A 19,391-nucleotide genomic window follows, 5' to 3' on the forward strand; every position below is an offset into this window, starting at 1 on the left:
GTGCTTATTTAAATCTAAATAAGTGTGTTAGGTACCAAACTTCCATTGAAACTCAGTGGGATGAAGGAGCATGTTTTGCAGGAGTGCAGTCCTGGCTTTCAGCATGAGCCAGGCCTTTTGGAAAAGTAAGAGCTGCCCAGGAAGTCTGTATATTTTTAAACAGAACTTAAAGCTGGGCTCAGTTAGGAGTTCCTTATTTCAACATGCTTTTAACAGGCTGGGAGGAGGGGTAGAGAGGAGGGGAGGGGGCGTGGGGAACAGATTGAGGGATAAATTTAGTATTTTATTTTCCAAACATGTCTGATATAAAATATGCTCCCTCACCCCAGCCAGCATTTGCTGAAGTTAAACAAAACCACATGAACAGCATATCATCCACTGTCCATTTCTGCTTAATGAGGCATCTGCCAGTAGATCAGTTAGCACAAACATTTATTCATTCGTCATTTCACTGACCAGTCAACCACAAAAACATAACTGACAGTTAAATGGTGCAGGAGGTGAGACCGACAGGTTAGCCAGGCTTGGGATGCTGCCAGGAATGCCACACTGTAACAAGAAGGCTCCTGAACAAACACCATATGAATTGAAGCTGAGCTGGAAGATACGGTTTACACTGATGTTAATTATACGAGGCAGCTCGGCATGTTAGTACAGTATATTTCACCATGTCTGTTTCAGACTCTGCCTTCGTGTTCATCTCCTCCCTCTTTTAAAATCCAATCATTGAATTTAGTGTCTGCACAGGAATGTCAAGGCCCATCATTTGCAGCTCTCCAAAGCCAAAAATAGGGGCTTTTACACACTGTTCTGCACTGAGAGCTGTGCGTAGCCTAAAGTGAAGTGTTTGGAGCCTCCATTCCTGGATTCAGTTCCTTATGGTCTTTCATCGTCGGGGGAGAGGGGGATTTTGAGGAAATACTGTGCTGACTACAATGGCGATGGGTCGGGAATACGTGTGGATGGATATGAACGTTTATGTATCAGCAGCTGCCACATATTGGAGCTGTTTTTTCCAAGCGTCTCCAGGGATTGTTTGATGAATTTGCTTAAGATGTTTGTATGTGGGAAGATACATTGGGATGTCAAGACTCCAAACTGGGTAACAAATCTGAACAATGCAGAGCTAATTGCCACGGGAAAATGCTCTCTCTGTACATCACTTGGCTCCCACATGCACTTGGTCGCTATGCAGTGACCAGGCTAGCCTAACTGTGAGGAGAGGCAGAGAAAAACTAAGACAAAAGTGATTATTTTAAATGTTGAGAACTTTACAAGGGAAAACCCAAATATTGTACCAGGAGCATAAATGACATAGAACATTGTCAAGTACTACTTACAATAATAAACTATAGGTTACTGGCACATTTATCTTCGCGAGCTTTGTACACACTACTCTTCCTCACTCTGTGCAGTTAATACCAAATGTATTGTTACTAACAAGAACAAAAGATTACTCAACAATATACTGTGTCACTTCAGAGAAGAATCAGCTTTTCCTATCCTGGGCTGTAAATCCAATCCCATTCTTGCTGTCCTGTTCTTTGCTCCTCTGGCTTGAAGTGCTCCTTTAGATTCAATGTTCCTGTGGCTGTACCTCTTTTCACCAAGTTCGTCCACAAGCGGGGTCCTCACTTGTGTGCTAGGCACCTTTTACCTGTGTTCTATCAATAGATGTTCACACAGTCAGTCTTGCTGTTTGTATCCTGTAGGTCCTTTGAGGGTGAGCCTCTTGTTTATTGTTTTCATCTCACACAGATTTCTGATCAGTTCCCTATTTCACCAGTTATATTTCCTTTCACTTTTTTGCCTTGATACTCTCTCTCTGGTATGTCTGTAGATCTTACTTCTCTTCTCTAACAGTGTCTGCTCACAGAGCCAGGTCTGTTTTTTTTTTTTCCCCTGCTTCTCATGATCCTGAAACCTTTCCTATTTTTCCTCCTCCTCACTTCCCAGTCCCCTGCTTTTATCCCCCTGTTCTTTTTTTATTTTATCACCTCACCTTCTACCCCAGCTCATCTGCTAGCTCAGCATCCAGACCGCCTTCTCTTGCCCAGCTCTGGCTTTTGGGTGGATTCTGAGCCCCCTCCCCAGCTTGAGTGGCCCTTTTCTTGGCTGTCTCTCTCCCCAGGGACAGCATCCGAGGTTGATGCACCACAGCTGCAGCAGGTGCTAGTGCTGGGCTACTAGCTATTGTGCATTAACATTTTTATTAGTCTAATACTTCTGTGCAGGTTATATAATCTACATAATATCTGGACAGACAAAAGCTTCTTATAAACATGCTGAATCCAGATTCACCCCTATTGGGTGCCTGTGGATTTCACTACTGTACATTAAGTACTAGCGCCCTGCAGCATAGTGTGATGTAACACAACCTGAAGTATCCTGAAATGTGCATATTTAAAGGGAAAAACACTTTTCCCCTGTTAGGGGCTTATTCCTTCACCCGCTTACTTCCCTGGTCCTTCTCACATGAACAGAGAGCAACACTACCCGAAGTCCAAAGGTGCAAACAATTCGATGTTTATTGGGGTGAACTTCCAGCAAGCATGATTCCAGTTTCCTTCCTTAGTGTCCCCCTTCCCAGCTCTGACACCACAGAGCATTATCTGTGTCCCTGTTCCCATCCCCCCCTTAGCAAAACATGATTCCAATTTCCCCCCATCTCCCACCTTACCTCCTGATTGACTGCAGACTGTATAGTAAAACTTGAGTTCCGCTTAGCTATACCTTAACCAATCATTTTACTGAAATTTAACTAACCAATCCTAACATATTGTAACATGATTATTTAACCAATTATATCCCACCACCTTAATTAGTTTACACCCAGCAAAATTAATTGTACAGCAGACAGAAACAGTCACAGAACCAGACAAAGATTATACAGACAAACAATAGGGAAATGGAGACTACAATGATAGAACAACACAGAAATGAAGATTTCACATCCCAGCTATTGATAAGTGAGTTCTTGCCAGACAGGATGCTGTCATACTAAGTTTCCTTTTACATTTTCTAGGCACTTCCCTTTCTCTGGAGGTGATAGGCATTATCATCAGGACAGGATTGTATTCCTAACAGCCCAATAGCACCTTATTTCAATGAGACTAGTCTGGAATGTAAAGATGTGACCGGTCGCTTCCCAGTTTATGGCTGCCTCTGCGGTTTAGCCTAAGAACAGGGCCTCAGACTGTCACAGTGAGAAAAGGCCTTATACAGTCAGACAGTGATTTTGATTCTCTCTTTTATACCTCTAGAACTAGCTAAGTGATAAGAATACACCTAAATTCTTAGAGTATAGGCCTTTACAGACAGGCCTGAATATCTATATCCTAACATCCCCAAGGAAGACTCAACTATGCAAGCCGTTGAGCACCTTCCCTCCTATTGACGTGAATGGGATTGGAAGGCATCTCTCACTCTGCAGGACTGGGCCCAAAAGCATGGCCACGGCCATAGGACTTCCCCGTAGAGTACACATGACTATAATTCTTTGAAAAAGGAAGAAATGGTGCAGCCAGGGGCCACTATAGCCATCTGCCAGTGTTCTTTTCTAGCACTGTAGCTGGGCTTGTTGGTAAATCTGGGACAGCTACTTTTTGGGCAGATGCACCACAGTAATTAAATTGCTAGGATTAACACAAACGAGAGATGTAAAATGTTCATGATAGAGTCAGAAGTGAGATTTTTACATTGAGTAGACCTGAGCCTCGCCAAGGGAGGGCTGATCCAGCAGGGAGCTAAGCACCTTCAACTCCCACTGATGTCAACTCGGGTCGAAGGTGCTGAGCACCTCGTATTATTGGGCCTTCATTTCTGAGACAAGGTGAGAATGATATCCCATCACCAAGGGCTTGATATTGTTACCATTGACTTCACACTACTAAAGCCTTGCAGGAGTGGGCACTTCTGACTGCAGCAAAGAGACTGCCAAAGTAAAGTGATGGTAAGATACTGGTCTTGTGCTAGAACTTTCCAAATTGCAGACAAGTGTGCAGTTGTCAGAGAGCAGTTTTTTTGCTTGTATCAGGACTGCCAGGTCAGACCCACTAGTTTGTACAATATGTACAGTACAAACATTGACCCACGCATTTTCAAAGCATTGCACGGGGTTTTACTGAGCAAGTGGCTTTGACATTAAGGGAGTCTCTGGGCAACCCTTTAAAAATGTACATGTCAGAGCTGAGGCTTTCACTTCATTCTTAGCTGACCCAATTGTTCCTAGGCATTGAAGCACACATGATATATAACATCTGGCGCTCTTCGGAGACCCCTACAAACAGTGGCCGGAAAGGAGTGAGTGAGAGAGAGAGAAGAATGTGAAGTTTATTTAACTCTGAATATTTGCTGAAGGCCAGTTTGTCAAATATTATTTGGAATTTTCTCTTTAATTTCCTTAGGTTTTGATATAGCGGCACTTTAAGAAAGACTATTAGACAGACACAGTATCAGATCTTTTCTGCACTGTTTGCACCTCCTATTATGTGCTCAAGTGAATTTGCAGCACTGTATTTGAACACTTTCCCCCACACAAATCTGAGAACCAAAATGCAAAGCCCCTCTTTGCAGATTGCATGGAGCTTCATAATTTGATTGTCCCTCATTTGTGTCTAATGCTTCAATGTCTCTCTCTTTGTCCATTCCTCCAGTTGCAACAATCTCAAATACCCATTTGTCCTCTTCTCTCATAGATCCCTTTGTGTTTTCTCTGATGCTGTGCTGTATGCATGGAAAACCCTCCCTAATCTGAAAGGTACTACTGCCTTATTCCCCTCAAGATCCACTGCCTCTGTGATGGCTACAAGAAATCACCAAGCGGTTGGCAAGATTGAACCACAGTTGGAGATAATTGATCTTCAGTATTGCCAAGTCTAGTGGCTTATTGGTGTTGTTTCTTGATGCCCAGCTCCTCGAGTCATGTAAGTAATTGAGAATCTGAACATTCATCGGGTGAAGGGGAAAGTACTGGATATTATCGATTTTTAGGTTTAAAAAAATCTAAAACGTTCAGAGTCATCAAGCTGTATATATAACTAACTTGTATAACTGCATCGCTTTTAGCTTCTTTCCCACTCTCTTCTTATTACTTACTACACTTACTATTCTGTGTTGTTTCAAATGACGGCTAAATCATAGAAGATTAGAGTTGGAAGAGACCTCAGGAGGTCATTTAGTCCAACCGCCTACTCAAAGCAGGACCAACACCAACTAAATCATCCCAGCCAGGGATTTGTCAAGCTGGGCCTTAATAACCTCTAAGGATGGAGATTCCACCACCTCCCTAGGTAACCCATTCCAGTGCTTCACCACACTCCTAGTGAAATAGTTTTTCCTAATATCCAACCTAGACCTCCCCCACTGCAACTTGAGACCATTAATCCTTGTTCTGTCCTCTGCCACCACTGAGAACAGCCGAGCTCCATCCTCTTTGGAACCCCCCTTCAGGTAGTTGAAAGCTGCTATCAAATCACCCCTCATTCTTCTCTTCTGCAGACTAAACAAGCCCAGTTCCCTCAGCCTCTCCTCCTAAGTCATGTGCCCCAGCCCCCTGATCATTTTTGTTGCTCTCCGCTGGACTCTCTCCAATTTTTCCACATCCTTTCTGTAGTGGGGGCCCCAAAACTGGATGCAGTACTCCAGATATGGCCTCATCAGCGCTGAATAGAGGGGAATAATCACTTCCCTCGATCTGCTGGCAATGTTCCTACTAATGCAGCCCAATATGCTGTTAGCCTTCTTGGCAACAAGGGCACACTGCTGACGCATATCCAGGTTCTCATCCACTGTAATCCCCAGGTCCTTTTCTGCAGAACTGCTGCTTAGTCAGTCGGTTCCCAGCCTGTAACCGTGCATGGGATTCTTCCATCCTAAGTGCAGGATTCTGCACTTGTTCTTGTTGAAGATTTCTTTGGCCCAATCTTCCAATTTGTCTAGGTCACTCTGGACCCTATCCCTAACCCTTTTGTTATATGTAGCAAAATTATCCTATAGCCATATATGAAGCATAGTGTATGGTAAAATGCATTGTGAATGAAACTCATGCTAGAGACTCTCATGAGATTAAGTATCCTGAACAATATAAGCACAATTAAGTGGACAGCTCCCTCCAGCCATGCATGTGAAGCATGCCATGTGAACTGAGATATGTGAGCACAGATCAAAAAAGATTAGGAGGACACCTTTGATCCATTTTTCCCCACTGCTACAGTAGGTGACACTGATCTGTCACTTTTTGTTGAAACTAAAATATATTTGTAGTAGAGCAGGCTGCAAGCTGGGATCATGGCGGACTGATTCACCGTTCTGTTATTCCAGCTGCATGACTCTGTAATTCCATTGATTTCACTGGCATTGCATCATCAGTAGAGCTGATTGGGAATTCTTTGAAATGGTTTTCATCGAAAATGGTGATTCATTGAAACCACAACTTTTCATGGTTTTGAGGAATTTCTCAACTTGATCCATGTTTGGCAGGGAAAAGTTTCAAAATGGGACATTTTCTAAACAAAAAAAAGTTGGGTTTTTCATTTCAAAATGACTTCATTTAGAACAGAGGTAGGCAACCTGTGGCATGCGTTGCCAAAGGCGGCAGGCGAGCTGATTTTCAGTGGCACTCACACTGCCCAGGTCCTGGCCACCGGTCCGGGGGGCTCTGCATTTTAATTTAATTTTAAATGAAGCTTCTTAAACATTTTAAAAACCTTATTTACTTTACATCCAACAATAGTTTAGTTACATATTATAGACTTATAGAAAGAGACCTTCTAAAAACATTAAAATGTATTCCTGGCACGCCAAACCTTAAATTGGAGTGAATAAATGAAGACTCGGCACACCACTTCTGAAAGGTTGCCAACCCCTGATTTAGAAATTTAAGCTAATTAGCGTAAAAAATGGTCAAAATCAAAACCAAACGCTTCAAGATTATTGAAATGAAACATCTGAATTGACCCAACCTGATTTGTTTATCTCCTCTCCCCAGCCCTGCCGACTGTTTGGTTGTGAACATTTTTAAGATTGAAACTTTTCCTTCCAAGTCAGGGCAAAATTCTTTTCATAATCCTGACAATTTTCATGGGATAGAGAAACCAGTTCCTGTCTAGCTCTACTTGGCAATGATATTAGTGTAATCTGATGGTCCTGTATTTGAACCCAGTCACCTTCCCCAAGCTCTCCTGAATACTGGGCATGTTTGGAGCCAGTGCCACATTCAGACTTTGCAGCTCTGCCCTTCCTGTAGAGTTGGTGTCAATGTAGAGCCTTATGCTGCAATATCACAGCTTGGTAACATCAGGAATAGCTGTAAACGGTTTGAGTTCAGAACTGCTGTTAGGAGATAGTGCCAACAGCAAGCACAGCCAGGCCAGATGGAATGGGAAAGTTATCTCTTGTGCACTGGAGAAACGGAAGCTGATGAAACATATATAAATATTAAAGCAACAGACAACAACTAAAATCCACCCAGCACATTACTCATCAATAGGCCTTTCAGCACTGCAAAATGCCAGTAAAAGGTACATCATGGTTTTCATTAAAGAATTAGGCTTTGTCTACATAAAACTGGGAACTGGGATTGTTTAGTCTGTGGAAGAGAAGAATGAGGGGGGATTTGATAGCTGCTTTCAACTACCTGAAAGGGGGTTCCAAAGAGGATGGATCTAGACTGTTCTCAGTGGTAGCTGATGACAGAACGAGGAGTAATGGTCTCAAGTTGCAGTGGGGGAGGTTTAGGTTGGATATTAGGAAAAACTTTTTCACTCGGACGGTGGTGAAGCACTGGAATGTGGTACCTAGGGAGCTGGGGGAATCTCCTTCCTTTGAAGTTTTTAAGGTCAGACTTGACAAAGCCCTGGCTGGGATGATTTAGTTGCGGATTGGTCCTGCTGTGAGCAGGGGGTTGGACTAGATGACCTCCTGAGGACCCTTCCAACCCTGAGATTCTATGATTCTATGATTCTACATTACAAATTACTTCGGCATGCCTTATGTCGCTCAGGGATGTGAATAATCCACACCCCAGAGCGACGTAAATTATGCTGACCTAAGCGCCGGCGTGGACAGCACTATGTCGGGGCGAGAGCTTCTCCTTCCAACATAGCCACCACCTCTCCCGGAGGCAGGCGTTATTAAGCCAATGGGGGAGCTCTCTCCTGTCGGCTTAGAGTGTTTTCACTAGAAGCGTTACAGTGGTGCAGTTGCAGGTGCTGTAGTGTAACCATAGCCTTAGGCTCAGGGAATAGCCCGATTACTAGGATAATAGTAACACAAACATTATGAATAAAGACATAAATATTCAGTAGCCTCAGACTGACATGTTGCTTTAGATCAGTGGTGGTCAGTCTGTGGCGATTGGGAGTTGTGGAAAGCAGTGCGGGGCCGCAGGGACGCGCTGGCCACCGCTTCCCGCAGCTCCCATTGTCTGGGAACAGTGAACTGTGGCCACTGGGAGCTGCAGGCAGCCTTGCAAATGTAAACAAACTGGCAGCCTGCCAGCGGATTACCCTGACAGGCTGCAGGTTGCCCACTACTGCTTTAGATTCATGCCCAGCACCAGAAAAACTTCCCTCTGGTGTCATCAGTTTTCATTCTTTCTTTATTTCTCTCCTCCCTCATCCCCCCCAATGTGCATGACCTGCTACTCCTGAGTATTTCGATGTCAGTTAACGTGGTACTTTAGTCAATATGGTTCTTCCCACTGGGCAACGACACAGGAATCAAACTGAGTCCTGCATAACCACATGCAACTTCCAGTCAAATCACTCCAAACCAGCTCACTTCATGCTGATTTTGGTATAAGAATTGTAAAAGCTTTTATTTTTAAAAAAGTGTTGTTTTTTTAAAATGGGAATGATTTAAATGGATATAGACTACTCTAACAATCAAAATGTGAACTAATTGGCTATATATATGTGCCCCAGTTTGGAAACAGGAATTAAAGTAAGCTTTCTTGTGAAGAAGCATGGTCTAGTGGTTAGGGCACCAACCTAGGAGTTGGTCCCAGTTCAGTTCCCTGCTCTATCATGTGCTTCTTGTGTGACAGCCTATTGGTTCCCCGTCTGTAAAATGGGAATAATGGTACTTCCTTACCTTTCAGGGGTGTTACGATGATAAATATATTTAAGATGATGAAGTTCTTTGAGATCTACTGATGAAAAGCACTATGTCAGAGCTAGGCATTATTATATCTGAAGTGCACATTAGGATGCACTATGGGAGCAGGGGTTCTTAGATAAATCTATCCTTAACTAGGATAGTCTCCTTGTTAAGGCACAGTGCTAGGAGTCAGGAACAAAAGTCTCATTTGTGGATCTGCAATTGTTGTCTTGTGTGACTGGCAAATGTAGGTCACCTCTCTGTGCTTCAGTTTCCCCATCAGTAGAACAGGGATAATAATAGTTGCTTACATCATTGAAGTTTTGTGAGGCTGACTTCATTATTGTCTGAGCATCTCAGCTGGAAAGTACTAGGAAGAGCCCAGTATTATTAGAGATTATTTAAATTCTGTAACATGCTTAGGTCTTTAATGATTAATGTGAACCCTCCCCCTCTGCCCCACAAGCTATTGTGGTGATGTGTCACCTGCTGTTGGCCATTTTCTCCAAGCGCACGTCATTTGATTTACTTTTGATTTTGCTGAAATTTTGTCAATTTTGCTGTTGCTGAGACTGGGGTGGTCCACAGGTCAGCAAAGGTCTGAATAGAGTGTATAAGAGAGAGTACAGCAAATGTACTGGTAGAGAGTGAGAGAGAGTAGCAGTGTGGAAAACATACAGGGTGTGTCTAGCATGCAAAGGAGTTACCCAATGTTCTGTAGTAAAGGAAGTGAGTCCACACGCATGAAGGAACAGGTCCAGCATTATTTTGTTGGCAGAGCTCCAGCAGCCTGCTTCATAGTGCATCACCTTATGCATTACTGGCAGATTCAACCAGTAGCACTAAGATACTTAGGTTCTCACTGTAAATTCACACCACTGCATCAAATGCTAATAGGAAGGAAATTCTACTCTCCCCCGACATGACCCCTCCAGCAGGGGTGAGCAATAAGAGAACGGTGCATTCCTGTATCCCTCTATAGTGTTGATCAGAACTGGTCGAACTATTCATTGTGAATTTAGTCTTGGTTTTGGCCAGTAAACTGTTCAAGAACTGATCTTGATTTTTTTTCAAACATATTTGTTATTCTTCAAACAGTTTGGATTAATCATTGTCACATTTATACTGTATCTCACAACTCAGAACTATTTGCTGTGGCTCTCCACTGATGGTCATTTGGGATGTGCCGTTGGTCTCCTAAATCTCATGGTATTGTTTCTGCTCCCTGAATACATAAATTAAATGTTTGAAACAAGAGAATAATTAACATAGACTAGAGGATAATGCAGCTCCTTTAGGCACTTTTCACACAAGTAATCATTCAGGCTAAAATTCTCCACTCTTCTAGCGTTTGTGATAATTTTCACTTATGCTTGTTGGCTGTCTGAATATTCACTAGTAAAACATGTCTCCAGAAATTATAGCCAACCAAGCTTACTTGGTGCTTTTATTTTCAAAAAATGTTTATGAATCTATTTTCACCCTCTTAATTTTTACTATTCAACCAGCTGTAATGGTGTTGAGAAGGGAAAGAAAGAAGATGAGCGTTCAAAACTGTCTGGAACTAAAATTATGGTAGAGGAATGTTTACAAATGTTGACACCTTTTCCTGTGTCACTTTAATACCCCCAATCTATTATGTGTTTTATTATTTTAAAAAACCATATGGACAGCTGGCAATTTCTCACCCACCCAGCCACCCGGTGCTGTGATGCCCTCAGATATTAGAAAATAGTATAAATTCAGAATCAGGCCAGGTGAGGATAGAGATGGCTATGACACAACTGTTTCCCCCATTCCCTGCCCAGAGGTAGCTGAATTTTGGAGGTGTATGAAATGATGGTTTTAACAGAGTTACATTAGTGAATCAAGCCTTAAGTCTATTCAACATTCTTTTCTATCAATCATATCATATCATAACATTCTATTCACTAAAAAGGTTAATTGTGACCAGATGCTGAACACAATTTATATTAACAACAAGGGGGAAGGAACACAAGCCAGAATAGGGAAAGAACAGTTTAAAGACTACTTGGAAGTTAGATGTATTCTAGTCCCTGATGAATTTCACCCTAGGGTACTTAAGGAACTAGCTGAAGCAATCTTGGAACCATTAGTGATTATCTGTGAGTACTCATGGAAGACAGGTGAGGTGCCAGAGAAATGGAGAAAGTACTATATTGGCCTATCTTTAAAAGGGGAACAAAGGGGACCTGAGGAATTATAAACCAGTGGGCCTAAATTCAATTCCTGGAAAGATACTGGAACAAATTATCAAAAAATCAGTCTGTAAGCACTTAGAGGATAATAGGGTGATAAATAATAGCCAGCATGGATTTGTCAAGAATAAATCATGCCAAACCAACCTAATTTCCTTCTTTGACAAGGTTACTGGCCTAGCGGATGGGGAGGAACCAGTAAAATGTGGCATATCTTGATTTTAGTAAGGTTTTTGACAAAGCCCCACATGACCTTCTTATAAGCAAACTAGGGTAATGTGGTCTAGATGAAATTACTATTAGGTGGGAGCACAGCTGGTTGGAAAACCATACTCAGAGTCTTTATTTGCTGTAAAATTGGGAGGATGTATCTAGTGGGGTCCTGCAGAGGTCAGTCCTGGGTATGATACTAGTCAATAGTTTCATTAATGACTTGGATAATGGAGTGGAGAGTGTGTTTATAACATTTGAAGAGGATACCAAGCTTGGAGGGGTTGCAAGCACTTTGGGGATAGGATTAGAATTCAAAACTATTTTGACAAATTGGAGAATTGGTCTGAAATCAACAACACAAAATTCAGTACAGACAACTACAAAGTACTTAGGAAGGAAAAATCAAATGCACAAATACAAAATAAGGAATAACTGGTGAGGCTATAGTACTGTTGAAAAGAATCCGGGGGTAATAGTGGATCACAAATGAGCCAACGATGTAATACAGTTGCAAAAAGCTAATATTCTGGGATATATTAATTTGAGTGTTGTATGTAAGACATTGACAGTAACTGATCTGCTGTATTCGGCATTGGTGAGGTTGCATTTGGAGCACTGTGTCCAGTTTTGGGTGTCACACTTTAGGAAAGATGTGGACAAACTTGAGAGAGTCCAGAGGAGAGCAACAAAAATGATAAAAGGGTTAGAAAACCTGACCTCAGAGGAAAGGTTTAAAAAACCTGGGCATGTTTAGTCTCGAGAAAAGAAGAGTCAGGATGGGACCTGAAAACACTTTAAATATTTTAAGGGCTGTTAGAAAGAGGATGGTGATCATTTGTTCTCCATGTCCGGTGAAGGTAGAAGAAGCAATGCACTTAGTCTGTAGCAAGGGAGATTTAGGTTCGCTATTAGGAAAAACTTTCTAACTATAAAGAGCGTTAAGAAGTGGGATAGGTTACCAAGTGAGAGGGTGGAATCCTGAAGGTTTTTAAGCACAGGTTAGACAAACATCTGTCAGAGCTTATCCAGTTATACTTGGTCCTGCCTCAGCACGGGGAGATGGACTAGATGACCTCTTGAGGTCCCATCCAGCTCTACATTTCTATGATTCTGTATGCCTCTGAAATCAGTGATGCCTCTTTTACCAACCCTCAGTGGCAGAAGGTCAGATACTGACTTTTCACTGAAGCGAACTACTGATGTATTCCTAGATTTTTAAAGTGAAAAGGGAACAGTGTCTAGTCTGAGCTGCTGCATAACACAGATCATAGAATTTAACCCAGTAATTCCAGTTTCAAGCCCATAAAATATGGTTAAACTAGAGCATACATAGAAAGACACCTCATTTTAATTTAAACTCTTCCAGGGATGGAGAATCCACCACATCATGTGGTAAATTATTCCCATTTTTCATGTTTCTTAATCCCTGTTGATAGCACTGATAGTGAAAGATTTGTGCATGTCATGTAATACAGCTGCCTCCACAGCAGGCTAATGGAAGAAAGGGGCAGCTCATCATCTGATGCCGGTGACAGTGAATTACAGAAAATAAAGTTTTCAGAGTAGCAGCCATGTTAGTCTGTATCCGCAAAAAGAAAAGGAGGACTTGTGGCACCTTAGAGACTAACAAATTTATTTGAGCATAAGCTTTCGTGAGCTACAGCTCACTTCAAGTATTCATCTTTTTTTAAATCCCGGATGATACAGTAAGTGGATCAGCTGCTGTCCTTGCTTGTTAGCTCCAGGCAGCAGCTGCAGGGCTTCTATCTTTTTGGATGTGATAAAAATAACGTTCTACTCCCTCATGATCATTAAGAACCCATAGCCTGTTTGCTAGAGCTTCAAGTGCCTGTTTCCAGGCCAAATGTCAAGCCGGGTTATATTCTGTTGACCTATATTCTCTTGCAATTTCAACTGATTTATTACAGTAGTTATTCTTCACTTTTACATTGTTAAACACTTGTTTTATTTCACACTATTGCTGGGAGGCACAGGTCCTGCTCCCTGCTGGTATCCCATTGGTGTTAGCTGTCGGAAAGTGGGCATGCCCACACAGCCCCACTCTCTGCCATGCATCAGCTCCTGAAACTCTCCAGGAGCAGAGTGGGTGCACATGCTGTACCCTCTCCTGGGATGGCAGAGCTCAGCTCTATATTCACATGAGGAATTCTAGCTAGGTAGAGTGTCGCCCACTAATATGATTTTTGCTTGCAAATGGCAGGATCTAGCCCTAAGTCTATGAAGCCAACAGGTGGGAAAGAGGTCAGGTCTATGGATATCGTGGATGAGCTTCTAAATGTTGAGGGGGGTTTCCATACCAAACTTCCAAATCTTTTGAGGGTCACCGTCACAGCATGAGCTGTGGGACTTTGGGTCCAACCTCTCCTGTGCCTGGTTTATTTTCCAGATCAAGGGAATTAGGGCTAAGCCTGTTAGGAGATATAAGGGGCAACTTGTGCTCACTGCAAGGGGGATAGCTGGCAGGAGGAACGCTATGCTGCTCTCTATAAACCAGGCTCAGGGGAAGGACTAATGGTGACTCCTTCCCAGGTAGGGACTTGTGAAGGAGCTAGGAATGGGCTAAAAAAGAGGCCTACAGAGGGGCTACAGCAGGACCTATGGGAGAGGTTTGTGTACTGGGGGAGCCAGAGAGGTGGCACTGAAGTTATGAAATGGCCCTGGGAAATAGAGAAACAGGGCAGCTTTGAGTCTGAGGATTGAAAGTTTACTACTGGTGTGCTGTAATAGACGGAGGGCATGCATCCCATTTCCCCCCCTCCCCCATGCACCCATAGTGCCATGCACAGAGGATGTGTGGGAATGCAAGGGGGAAAGGAAATGTATAGAGGGCTGGTGGGACACAGCCAGGAAAAAGCCAGGAAATCACCTGAGAGCCTGGAAAGGGCCACACTGTCCTACAGAGCTCAGAAGGGAGCAGAAAAACATTAGGGCTGTCGCGTGATTAAAAAAAGTAATCCCGATGAATCACACTATTAATCACACTGTTAATAATAGAATACCATTTATTTAAATAATTTGGATGTTTTCTACATTTTCAATATATTGATTTCAATTACAACACAGAATACAAAGTGTACAGTGCTCACTTTATATTTATTTTTGTTTACAATATTTGCACTGTAAAAAAACAAAATAGTATTTTTCAGTTCACCTCATACAAGTAAGCAATCTCTTTCTCATGAAAGTTGAACTTACAAATGTAGAATTATATACAAAAAAACTGCATTCAAAAAGAAAACAATGTAAAATTTAAGAGCCTGCAAGTCCACTCAGTCCTACTTCTTGTTCAGCCAATCGCTTAGACAAACAAGTTTGTTTACATTTGCAGGAGACAATGCTGTCGGCTTCTTGTTTACAATGTCACCTGAAAATGAGAACAGATGTTCTCATGACCCTGTTGTAGCCGGCGTCGCAAGATATTTATGTGCCAGATGTGCTAAAGATTCATATGTCCCTTCATGCTTCAACCACCATTCCAGGGGACATGCATCCATGCTGATGACGGGTTCTGCTTGATAACAATCCAATTAGTGAGGACCGATGCATGTTCATTTTCATCATCTGAGTCAGATGCCACCAGCAGAAGGTTGATTTTCTTTTTTGGTGGTTCGGTTTCCGTAGTTTCTGCATCAGAGTGTTGCTCTTTTAAGACTTCTGAATGCATGCTCCACATCCCGTCCTGATCAGATTTTGGAAGGCACGTCATATTCTTAAACCTTGGGTTGAGTGCTGTAGTTATCTTTAGAAATCTCACATTGGTACCTTCTTTGTTTTGTCAAATCTGCAGTGAAAGTGTTCTTAAAAGGAACAAGAAGTGTTGGGTCATCATTTGAGACTACTATAACATGAATTATATGGCAGAATGTGGGTAAAACAGAACAGGAGACATTCAATTCTTCCCAAGTAGTTCAGTCACAAATTTAATTAACACATTATTTTTTTAACGAGCATCATCAACATGGAAGCACATCCTCTGGAATGATGGCCCAAGCATGAAGGGGCATATGAATGGTTAGCATATCTGGTATGTAAATACCTTGCAATGCCAGCTACAAAAGTGCCACGCAAATGCTTGTTCTTATATACAATGGCACGAGAAAGTGAGAAGAGGGCAGCATAAATGTAAACAAACTTGTTTGTCTTTGCGATTTGGCTGAACAAGAAGTAGGACTGAGTGGATTTGTAGGCTCTGAAGTTTTATATTGTTTTGATTTTCAGTGCAGTTATGTAACAAAATAAATCTACATTTGTAAGTTGCACTTTCACGATAAAGAGATTGCACTACAGTACTTGTATGTGGTAAATTGAAAAATACTATTTCTTTTGTTATTTTTACAGTGTAAATATTTGTAATAAAAATAATATAATCTTTGATTTCAATTACAACACAGAATACAATATATATCAAAATGTAGAAAACACCCAAAATATTTAATAAATTTCAATTGGTATTCTACTGTTTAGCAGTGCGATTAAAACTGCGATTAATTGTGATTCAATTTTTAATCACGATTAATATTTTTAAATTAATCGTGTGCATTAACTGTGATTAATTGACAGCTCTAGAAAAAAATGTTTTGTTTAGTTGGCCTTTTGTTTCCCCCTATAAAGGGGAAACCTTTTGCTTAGGCCAGAGGTCCAGAGCTCTGAACTCCCACTACCAGTCTCTGTCGAGAGGGGAACAGAGGCATGAACCATGTCTCTATGCTGTGGGAGGTGAACCGCTTACAGTCACCCATTGTTAGCAGTGATCAGACAATGCTGATCATGAAAGTAACACAGTGAGCTGAAGTCTCTTCCCCTTCCTTCCCCATTTTATTGAAATAGCCAAGTCTAGGGCAGTTCTGTTGATGGAATCTGCTTATTGCCTCTAATCTTTACATTTTCAGTAAAACAGCATTGGCCCTGGTCTTCAATCTTTCCATTGGTTTGGATGGAAATGAGTCACTGAAATATTAACAATCATTTCCAATGACAGAAATGCATAGCTGCTGGTGCATAGAGGAATCATAGAAGAGTAGGACTGGAAGGGACCTCAATATGTTATCTAGTCCAGTCCCCTGTGCACAAGGCAAGACCATTCCTGACAGGTGTTTGTCCAACCTGTTCTTATAAACCTCCCATGATGGAGATTCCATAACCTCCCTAGGCAATTTATTCCAGTGCTTAACTACCCTGACAGCTAAGAAGTTTTTCCTAATGTACAACCTAAACTTCCCTTGCTGCAATTTAAATCCATTGCTTCTTGTCCTATCCTCAGAGGTTAACAATATTTTTATTTGTGTTACATTTGTCAATATACAAAGAGCAAAGCATGTACTTTCTTTCTTGCAGTTCTCTTTTATCTCAAATTACTCTTTTTAGAAGGAGAGGAAAGTCACCATAAGAGCACTGTGAAAAGGAGTACTTGTGGCACCTTAGAGACTAACCAATTTATTTGAGCATAAGCTTTCGTGAGCTACAGCTCACTTCATCGGATGCATACTGTGGAAAGTGTAGAAGATCTTTTATACACACAAAGCATGAAAAAATACCTCCCCCCACCCCACTCTCCTGCTGGCAATAGCTTATCTAAAGTGATCACTGTCCTTACAATGTGTACGATAATGTATCCTCCATTATAGACTGAAGCATCACTGAGAACAAAATGCCTCACTGTGTCTTTAGACATGAGAGCTTTTAGATATTTAAAGGTACAGTACACCACAAACAAAGGCTTAATAGCTACATACGCCACAAATAGGTATGTTCTTCAGATTTATTTATTAATGGACCCAAATCTCCCCTTAGATGCACCCATGGAACTTGGCCCATGTGCCGCAGAAGATACTCACTTCCTTCCTAGGTTTCTCTTCACTGATAGTTGTTTGTTAATTGTGACTGTTTGAGAATCTGCCCATCATGTCAGTTTTTCAGAAACCAAGCAGGAGAAGCCAAGCTCTTCTTTTGGCCTTTAAGAGAGTGCCTAAGTCTTTTTTTCCAGCAGCCCAAGTTCACTGTGCAGAAAACATAAAGCATTTTTCTTAGTAAATTCCTAGCATATTTTCCTAGTAAACATTTGAAGAAAACTCAAACTTTCCGCCTGTGTCCAGAGGGAAGTTTCTAGCTGTTATCATTTTGCTATGCCTTTGTGCAGAAAAGAGCAGATTTCTGAAGCAAGCTGACTCTAATGTTCAGGCCATACACTAATTTGTATGCAAGGGCCTCTCTTTTTACCTATGGACAGTTCTAAACTGTTCTTTAACAGGCTAGAGTTTACATAGACACTGGTCTTATTTGCATGCTCTTACACCATAAGTGCATGCAAATATCGTATTCTAAAATACCTAGTGTATTATCACATTGGTGTGCTGTGGATGAATACAGTATTTTAAACCCTCTTATCTATCTCCAAGCCATTGTTTTATGTCTGTAGTGGTGTGTAATCCTTAATACCTTGAAATTGGTAAACTTTGCCAGTGGTTCCTTCAGTCAGTAGGTGAACATGGATTTTTCTTTTTCAGTTGGGGAAGAGATATTAGGCCTAATTCTTCTCTGTTATATCAAAGAAAACTTGGGAGTCACTCCAGTGGTTTCAGTGGATGGCACAGGAAGTAAGTCTGGGCAGAACATGACCCATACTCCCTACTTAACACCTAGACTTGAAAGTTTGCTGTAGAACGGCACAACAAAATCTCTATTAGATATTTTTCATAAGTGCCAGATTCTATCAGACATATTCCCAATGAGTAGAAACTTACTCTGTAGTTAGTTCACTGATTGCAACAGGACTTCAAAAACTTTTACAACTGTCTTCATTTTATTTGCTCTGGAAGGAAGAAGAAAATGAAATTCATCAGGCTCCAAAATGGAAAACTTGGTTTCAAAATGAAATTTTTCTTTTGCTTTTCAACAACAACAACAACAAAAGAGTTTGTTTCCTCCTTTTCCGCATTTTGCCATGGAATGCAGTGGAATGAATGACGTGTGTGGGATGTGTGTGTGTGGGGTGGGGGTTCTTATATCTTCCCTTTTGTTTTTTCAACTATGGAAAAGTTAGAGTGGGAAAAGAAAAAAGTGGGTGAGCGGACACCTCCCTAGACATCAATTAATTTTGTTGGATTCAGTGGCAAAAAGGAAAACAAAATTTGATTAAAAAAAAAAAAGACATAAAACCAAACAGAAAACTTCAATTAAAAAATAAAATAAAAATCTTTTTATGTTGCAATTGCCCACCAATTTCATTTAAAACATTTTCCTGCAAATTTTTAAAAATGTTTTGACTAAACACCATTTTTTTGAGTGGGGGTTTGCAAAAGTCAAGTAGCTCTGTTCTTCTTTGGTAGAAATACCAAATTAATGTTGTTCGTTCTTCAGCACTTCCCTTTTTTATAACAAATGCCCCGTACGTTCAGTATACGGAACGTGATCCAATCAGCGATTTGTCTGGCCTGGTTTACAAATCAAGCTGTGCACTGTTTAAAGCTGAGGTGAGGCTGTTTCTCAAAACGTCCATGATGCTCTCCTCAGGGAGTTCAGACCCGTGAGTCAAGGTGCTAGCTCTCTGCCTCAGCAAGAGAGTGCTGTGCTGGAGCTTAAACTGTGTGACTGCCATGCCAGTCTGTCCACCTCACCAACAAACTCCTTACCAACATGTCAGTCTAAGCTTTGACTTGCAGGTAACCATCCATGAACTTCTGGTCCTGAGTTCCCCAGAGGTCTCTCTTTGCAGTGTCCAGTTCCTGTCACTGGACACACAGAAATGAACCCAGTCCACTGTCTCCAAAGAGACAGAATAAATGCCAACCTGCTGGATCAGCTGAGGATTCTCACTTTACTTTAATATAACAGCAAGGAGAT

At 41.5% G+C, this 19,391-nt stretch overlaps 1 long non-coding RNA gene across 4 annotated transcripts in view; it reads right to left on the minus strand.

Annotated features, from left to right (window-relative positions):
- Positions 1–1,411: 1,411 nt before the first annotated feature.
- Positions 1,412–19,391, minus strand: part of LOC141992335 (uncharacterized) — a 68,032-nt gene continuing 50,052 nt past the window's right edge. For 3 of the 4 annotated variants that reach the window (XR_012640579.1, XR_012640575.1, XR_012640576.1), the window contains 3 exons: positions 18,293–18,360; positions 17,387–17,548; positions 1,412–1,664 (listed from right to left, as the gene is read on the minus strand). This is a non-coding gene — a long non-coding RNA (uncharacterized LOC141992335). Of the gene's footprint in view, positions 1,665–14,881; positions 15,350–17,386; positions 17,549–18,292; positions 18,361–19,391 lie in introns of those variants that run through there. The other variant, XR_012640580.1, reaches the window with a different exon arrangement.

This window comes from Natator depressus, chromosome 1, assembly GCF_965152275.1.
Source record: "Natator depressus isolate rNatDep1 chromosome 1, rNatDep2.hap1, whole genome shotgun sequence".
Classification (NCBI taxonomy): Eukaryota; Metazoa; Chordata; order Testudines; family Cheloniidae; genus Natator; species Natator depressus.